The sequence below is a fragment of the Monomorium pharaonis genome, chromosome 2 (assembly GCF_013373865.1).
Source record: "Monomorium pharaonis isolate MP-MQ-018 chromosome 2, ASM1337386v2, whole genome shotgun sequence".
Lineage (NCBI taxonomy): Eukaryota > Metazoa > Arthropoda > Insecta > Hymenoptera > Formicidae > Monomorium > Monomorium pharaonis.
This window is the reverse complement of record NC_050468.1, coordinates 23403105-23411166: the sequence shown is the minus strand read 5'-3', so window position 1 is coordinate 23411166 and position 8062 is coordinate 23403105. Positions and strand designations below refer to the sequence as shown.

General features: G+C 38.1%; 1 long non-coding RNA gene across 1 annotated transcript; it reads left to right on the top strand.

The window, feature by feature from the left end:
• Positions 1-5075: 5075 nt before the first annotated feature.
• Positions 5076-7690, top strand: LOC118644487. The gene is made up of 2 exons (XR_004962263.1): positions 5076-7444; positions 7574-7690. It is a non-coding gene; the product is annotated as an uncharacterized LOC118644487 (long non-coding RNA).
• The last annotated feature ends 372 nt before the right edge of the window (positions 7691-8062 follow it).

Sequence of the window (8062 nt, the reverse complement as noted above, 5' to 3'; positions counted from 1 at the left end):
TTATGTTCCTCATTAATTTTCATTATTTTTACAATTATAAAATCTATTAAGTCTTATATATACTTTAACTAAGTCTTACATATACCTAATATCTCTAGAAAATATTTGTACAGTTTTTTATTAAAAAAAATGTAGTTCATACAATTTTACAATATTGTAATTCACACAAGATGAGAAGACAAAGGTGCACATTTTTATAAAAATTAAAAACTGAAACAAAAATCAACAAAGAAAAATACTCATACCTTAAAATTAACATTCAAAACAAATAAAAAAAGACAATTTAAATATCGACTGCCCTAAAAATCGAGTTATTCAGTAATCTAAAAATGGTGTTTTTTAAAATGCATGAATGTTATATATCAATGAAATTAAATATGTATTGCGTTTATATTTTAAATAAAGTATTATATTATTGATCACAAATATTGATCAATTATGTGAAATTAATATTACAAAAACTTGCAACAAACATTTTAAAAAAGTAATACAAATATTTTATTTAAAAAAAATTAAAATTTGTATTTTTGTTTTAATTTAAAAAATAATTTGTAAAATTATTAAAATATATAATGTGCCTTTTTTAAGAGGTAAACCGTTATTTACATATTTTTAATATTTTAAAGAAAAAAATGCATAGGATTACTTACAAATGTCTTAAAATGTGTATTAAGTGTTAATGATGACAATTTTAGTATGTTTTAAGACTGACTCAGGTAAATTTGTATGAAATTTTTATCAATTATATATATGTATTGTTTAAGTTAGTATTATCATTATATATATAGATGCTTGATATTAATTTGTCCGCTACAAAATAAATCATTGTTGACTAATATAAATTCGTATTTTTTGTATTTTTCGACAGAACATAGGCGGTTGAACAGCTATGTCGTCTTCATCCTACGTCATTACGATTTTCCTCGCATCCTTGCAAAAGTTTTTATTATATCCATTTTTTATTATAATACAGTCTTTCATACATTATAGAAATAAACTTAACTAATTTAATATTTTAGAATCTTAGTTATAAAATAGTTTTATACATTGCAATTAACTATGTAACATTGATAGAGATAACCTATTTCTATATTCTGATTCTATTAACAATATTATAAACTGTAGTTTTTGTCTGTAATAATTAAAATATCAACACATAACATGACTGCCTTGGTATGCTAACAGTTCGAGGCAAATCATAACTATACACTATAAAGAAAACTAAGAAATTATACAATGAAATACCATATAAAATATCTAAGTGCTTAAAATTTTATTTAAATTTTAAAGAAAAAAAAACATTTTATGTAACATATAATTGATAAGCGCAGAACAAACTTAAAAATACGAAGTAAATATAAACATATTATTATATATTAAAATAAATCAATGTATGTGCACAACAAACGTACAGATACGAGTTATATTTTAATATTCCTATCTAAAAAAGGCATGTAAAGTCGATTGCTCGCATTTCTCAAAGATCATTGTTGTCGCTTTTCCGCGATGCCAATTGGTTCTCTCGCTGCGCTTACTTCGTGTTGCAAGAGTAGTTGTCATTGCAATTGAATTTTGACAGCTGTCAAATTGGTATAAATATTATCTATACATTTATTGTTGTAATTTATTTTTAAAAGGTAAAAAATAAAAAGTTAAGCAGCGCGCGCGAAGCACGCGTCTGTGGTGTCTAGTGGTATATAAACTTGAAATATTTTTTATATTTTTTGATAATAATGGTATAACTATTTATTTTAAATATTTTTATAAATGTTTATCATAATTTTTTTAATACCTGACAAACTCAGACATAAAAATATGTACAAATAATTTAGCTTCCGAAACGGACCAATCTCCAATTTAGTTCAAATTTTGGAAATTTTATTTAGTGAAAAAAAAACATGCAAGGATTTTTGGCAACTAAAAAAAAATTTTTTTTAATGTCGGGAAATAGGAAATCCATAATTTGTAGACAAAAATTTAAATGTGTGTGTGTGTGTGTTTGTGTGTGACCACAGCGAAGCAATGTCTTTGTTTACTTTTTTTATGGGTGTACTTGTAAAATGAGTAAGTGTTAATTCCGTTACAAGACTGTAAGAATTGTATTGAAAACCTGCAAACACATGTGAACTTTACTTCGTTTGCAGTGTGCACATGGGTTAGCGACTTGGATGGGGTGCGTGCGTGAGTGAGTGAATGAGTGAGTGAGTGAGTGAGTGAGTGAGTGAGAGTGAGTGAGAGTGAGTGAGGAGTGAGTGAGAAGTGAGTGAAGAGTGAGTGAGGAATGAGTGAGGAGTGAGTGAGGAGTGAGTGAGTGACTGAATGAGAGTAAGTGAGGAGTGAGTGAGTGAGAGTGAGTGAGAGTGAGTGAGAGTAAGTGAGAAGTGAGTGAGAAGTAAGTGAGTAAGTCAATGAGTGAGTGAGTGAGAGTGAGTAAGAATGAGTGAGAATGAGTGAGAGTGAGTGAGAGTGAGTGAGAAGTGAGTGAGGAGTAAGTGAGTAAGTAAGTGGCTGCAGTGCGTGGCGCGCGGCGTGCTTGAGGCGTGCGCCCGCGTGCTTGGTCGTGCTCCCGGCGTGCGTGCGCCGTGCTTCCCGGCGTGCGTGCGTGCGTGCCTCGCCGTGCTTGCGGCGTCCGTGCGGCGTCCGTGCGTGCCGTGCTCGTGTCGGTGAGTGATGAGTGAAGTGATGGGGGGGGGTGATGATGAGCGAGAAGTGAGCCGGGAGTGAGCGAGGAGTGAGCCGGGAGTAAGCCGGCAGTGAGCAAAAAGTGAGCCAGGAGTGAGTGAGTGAGTGAGCGAAGAGTGAGCGAGGAGTGAGCGAGGAGTGAGCCGGGAGTAAGCGAGGAGTGAGCCGGGAGTAAGCCAAAAGTGAGCGAGTGAGTGAGCGAGGAGTGAGCGAGGAGTGAGCCAGGAGTGAGCCAGGAGTGAGCGAGGAGTGAGCGAGTGAGGAGTAAGTGAGTAAGTGAGTGAGTGAATGAGTGGGTGAGGAGTGAGCGAAGAGTGAGCCGGGAGTGAGCCGGGAGTAAGCCGGGAGTGAGCCGGGAGTGAGCCGGGAGTGAGCCGGGAGTGAGCCGGAAGTGAGTCGGGAGTGAGCCGGGAGTGAACCGGGAGTAAGCCGGGAGTAAGCCGGGAGTAAGCCGGGAGTGAGCCAGAAGTGAGCGAGTGAGTGAGCAAGGAGTGAGCGAGGAGTGAGCGAGGAGTGAGCCGGGAGTGAGCCGGGAGTGAACCGGGAGTAAGCCGGGAGTGAGCCGGGAGTGAGCCGGGAGTGAGCCGGGAGTGAACCGGGAGTAAGCCGGGAGTGAGCCGGGAGTGAGCCAGGAGTGAGCGAGTGAGTGAGCAAGGAGTGAGCAAGGAGTGAGCGAGGAGTGAGCGAGGAGTGAGCGAGGAGTGAGCCGGGAGTGAGCCGGGAGTGAACCGGGAGTAAGCCGGGAGTGAGCCGGAAGTGAGTCGGGAGTGAGCCGGGAGTGAACCGGGAGTAAGCCGGGAGTAAGCCGGGAGTAAGCCGGGAGTGAGCCAGAAGTGAGCGAGTGAGTGAGCAAGGAGTGAGCGAGGAGTGAGCGAGGAGTGAGCCGGGAGTGAGCCGGGAGTGAACCGGGAGTAAGCCGGGAGTGAGCCGGGAGTGAGCCGGGAGTGAGCCGGGAGTGAACCGGGAGTAAGCCGGGAGTGAGCCGGGAGTGAGCCAGGAGTGAGCGAGTGAGTGAGCAAGGAGTGAGCAAGGAGTGAGCGAGGAGTGAGCGAGGAGTGAGCGAGGAGTGAGCCGGGAGTGAGCCGGGAGTGAGCCGGGAGTGAGCCGGGAGTGAGCCGGGAGTGAGCCGGGAGTGAGTCGGGAGTGAGCCGGGAGTGAGCCGGGAGTGAGCCGGGAGTGAGTCGGGAGTGAGCCGGGAGTGAGTCGGGAGTAAGCCGGGAGTAAGCCGGGAGTGAGCCAGAAGTGAGCGAGTGAGTGAGCAAGGAGTGAGCGAGGAGTGAGCGAGGAGTGAGCCGGGAGTGAGCCGGGAGTGAACCGGCAGTAAGCCGGGAGTGAGCCGGGAGTGAGCCGGGAGTGAGCCGGGAGTGAACCGGGAGTAAGCCGGGAGTGAGCCGGGAGTGAGCCAGGAGTGAGCGAGTGAGTGAGCAAGGAGTGAGCAAGGAGTGAGCGAGGAGTGAGCGAGGAGTGAGCGGGGAGTGAGCCGGGAGTGAGCCGGGAGTGAGCCGGGAGTGAGCCGGGAGTGAGCCGGGAGTGAGCCGGGAGTGAGTCGGGAGTGAGCCGGGAGTGAGCCGGGAGTGAGCCGGGAGTAAACCGGAAGTAAGCCGGGAGTGAGCCGGAAGTGAGTCGGGAGTGAATCGGGAGTGAGCCGGGAGTGAGCCGGGAGTGAGTCGGGAGTGAGCCGGGAGTGAGTCGGGAGTGAGCCGAGAGTAAGCCGGGAGTGAGCCAAGAGTGAGCCAGGAGTGAGCGAGTGAGTGAGCGAGGAGTGAGCAAGGAGTGAGCGAGTGAGTGAGCGAGGAGTGAGCGATTGAGTGAGCGAGGAGTGAGCCAGAAGTGAGCAAGGAGTAAGCGAGGAGTGAGTAAGTGATTGAGCGAGAAGTGAGCCAGGAGTGAACCGGGAGTGAGTAAGGAGTGAGTGAGAAGTAAGTGAGTGAGTGAGTGAGTGAGTGAATAAGTGAGGAGTGAGCGAGGAGTGAGCCGGGAGTGAACCGGGAGTGAGCCGGGAGTGATCGAGAAGTGAGCCAGGAGTGAGCCGGGAGTAAGCCGGGAGTGAGCGAGGAGTGAGCGAGTGAGCGAGCTGGCGAGTGAGCGAGGAGTGAGCCAGTGAGTGAGCTGGCGAGTGAGCAAAAAGTGAGCGAGAAGTGAGCGAGGAGTGAGCCAGTGAGTGACTGAGTGTGTGAGTGAGTGAGTGAAAAAGGATGGAAGGGAGGGAGCAAACGAGCGAACGTAACTAGATAAATATGTAGCTAGGTAGCTAGATAGCAGTAAGTATGCAAGTAGGCATGTATGTTGGTAGGTATGTAGGTATGTATGTATGTATAATTAAACCTTACATTTTTTTATTTAAAATTGCAGAAGACGTTTGATTAATGTAAACGAAAGATAGAGAAAATCAAATTGCAATTATTATTATTTTTAAAGTAAAAAGTCAAATAGCGCGCACGCAGCGCGCGCTTGTAATGTTCTAGTGTTACAAAAAATAAATTAACGAACCTACCCCATCTACGCATTTCTACGATTTTAACAATTTTAATAATATTACGTTACTTAAGTTCATTCATTTATTATGTCAGAAAATGTCAGAAGAGATAATTTCAAGATGTCTAAAACTTTACTTGACTGCCCTCAAATTATTTTTTTCTTTCTTTTAGCTATAACATTTGTCCGATTTTAATGAAAATTGGAGATAAGTACCTTAATTTATATTAAAAGAAATGGTTTCATGATTTTACTCAAACTGTTTGTTTTTCACATTAAGTACACAAATAAAACAATTTGCGTACCTATCTTTGCTGCAAATTTGTCCCAGTCTTCTCTATACATAATAAAAATATTTAAAAAATATTTTATAAATTTATTTTTTGATATATAATAGGTTCTTTTTTATACATTAAAGTAAAATTTAAAGTGTTACAATACCTAAAATTTAGAATATATATTAAAATATTAAATGTTAAGATTCAAATGAGTGTAATTTTTTATCTTGTTTTTACAAGTACGTATGAGTAAGTACGCATAAGTAGGATGAAAAATTTCTAACAATTGCTTTTGCGTTTTGTACCAAAATGTACAAATGCGAGGACAATCCCTAAGATCAATAATGTTAGAAAAAAATTAATTTATTTATAAGTAAAGCCCGTAAGCATTCTGTTTACTTCAAAGTATCCACGTAAATATGTAAAATAAAAAATTTCTACATGTAGAGAAATTTTATAGTAAAGATTGTTATATATAAGCAGTAAGCGTAGTATAAAGGAAAAAACTATAAAAATTTTTACTATGCTTTTGCATGAAATTGCTGTAATATTTACACTACTTGTGGAATAATTCTTTGAAATTTCTTCTTATAATATATAGCTACGTACATAATAATTTTTGGTATAAAGTTTTCTCCGTGTAACGACTGTTTTTGCATTTTGGGCTAAAATGTACAAGTCTGTGGACAATGATTAAGGTCAATAAAGTTAGAAAAAAAAGGATTTATTAACAACCGAAGCTCGGAAGCATTTTATTTCTAAATGTTCGCGCAATCTGAATTAAGACGAAAAACTTCTAACGACTGCTTCTATGTATAATGTACACGTGAGCCGCGATGTTCAAAAGAAATAACGTACAAAAAAATAAGTTGTTAAAAGTCAAATGCTAGAAGGATTTATTTAGTCCGAAGTACTCATTTGTCTTGAATATTTATAAGTTTAATTTGTTTTTGTATAAAAAAAATTATGTAAATTTAATGACTGTAAAGCCAAAGTGCACGCAATGTTATGTTCTAGATAAAAAAAAAAGATTTCTGAAAACAAAAGTTAGATAAGCGTGATATGCGATGTAGATTAAGCCGGAAACATTTGGACTTTATTACATAGTTCTTATTAATATACATTATTTTGATGTTATATAAACTTTTATCAACATTAAAAAATCTTTTATTTTTCTTTTATATTGAATCCCTTGTATTAAGTTTTTATTTCTTTTTACATTTATGTTAAATTTGTATTACATCATATTTGTATACAGGGATCTTGTACTTTCATAACAAAATATTTTATGGAATTTTTAAAATATTTTAGGCTTTGCATCACATACGTTGGATTTTTAAATTTTTATATCTGGATTTTGTGATTCAGTCAAAATATGTGCAAGTGATTAAACTAGATTTCTAAAAAAAAACAAAATTCTACTAAAAAAAATTAGACATTAAAAGATTAAATATTTGCAAAACACAAGATATTTTGTCTAATTTTTATTATTTGCTGTTAAATTGTATTAAACATTGTCCAATTTCTGTATCATCATATTTTATTAATAAACTTTAAATCTTTGCCAGAATTTTGTCAATATCGCTAAATTTTATCATTGACAATATATATAGTATAAGTACTTCATGCATAATCTGTTCTCGACACAGACTATTGGTTGTGCGAATATGGATTGATTTAAATATGTCAAATGTCAATTGTCAAATTGCTAGATGTTAGTTTCTCGAATTACTTCTCGAATAAGCCTAGTATATGAACATCTGAAGAAAATACGTTCTTTTCAAAACAATTTTGAATTAAAATGTGGCGAGCTTTATTTAAAAAAGAAATAAAAACACATACAATTATTTTCTTGTCGGAAATACAACTTTTTCAAAACAAAATCGAAAGGAAATATTTATATTTGACTAATTATATATAAATAGACTGTAACTTTGGTCGAGAGATAATAGCCCAGACAACACAAAGTTTAAAATCGGATCATACGATGTCTTGAAGAGTGATAAGGGGTACGTATTTGATATCTGTTCGGAATATCATTCGTGGAATAAAATAATGGGGGGTTTTGTTCTCATCATCCGGTGTTATTACAATTTAATGCGTTGCCACGCATTGTACATGTGATACGCCCGTAGCAGATGCCAAGTGGCTGCACCTACGCATATACGAACTTGTTCCAAAGACAAAATGTTGGTATTTTTGGCTGTCTTATGTCACCCTTTTTGCAAAAATAGACATTGCTAAGATGCGGAGAATAAAAAAGAGAAAAACGAGGAAAATTATTTAAAAAGTATCTAAACGTTTGCATATAATGTGTACTTGCATGTAATGCTTTTACTACATTTATTTTTGTATTAATGTGGCTGATGTCGAGTGAAAATCGAATACTAATAAGAAACAATATATCTTAGATCGTTATACCTAACGATTATTTCCATGTTTTGTACACTGTATTTTGCATTTATACGCGTAGCGTTTTTGTGATATCGCAAAACTATCATGGTTTATAAATACATATGTAAATCAATTTTTACGTATACCTTTCAATCGTATTCTGTTTTGTTGAGAGCTATTGCGGCGATAAGAAACGGCATTTATACAAGTCTTCTTTCGTCCAAAGAAAGAAA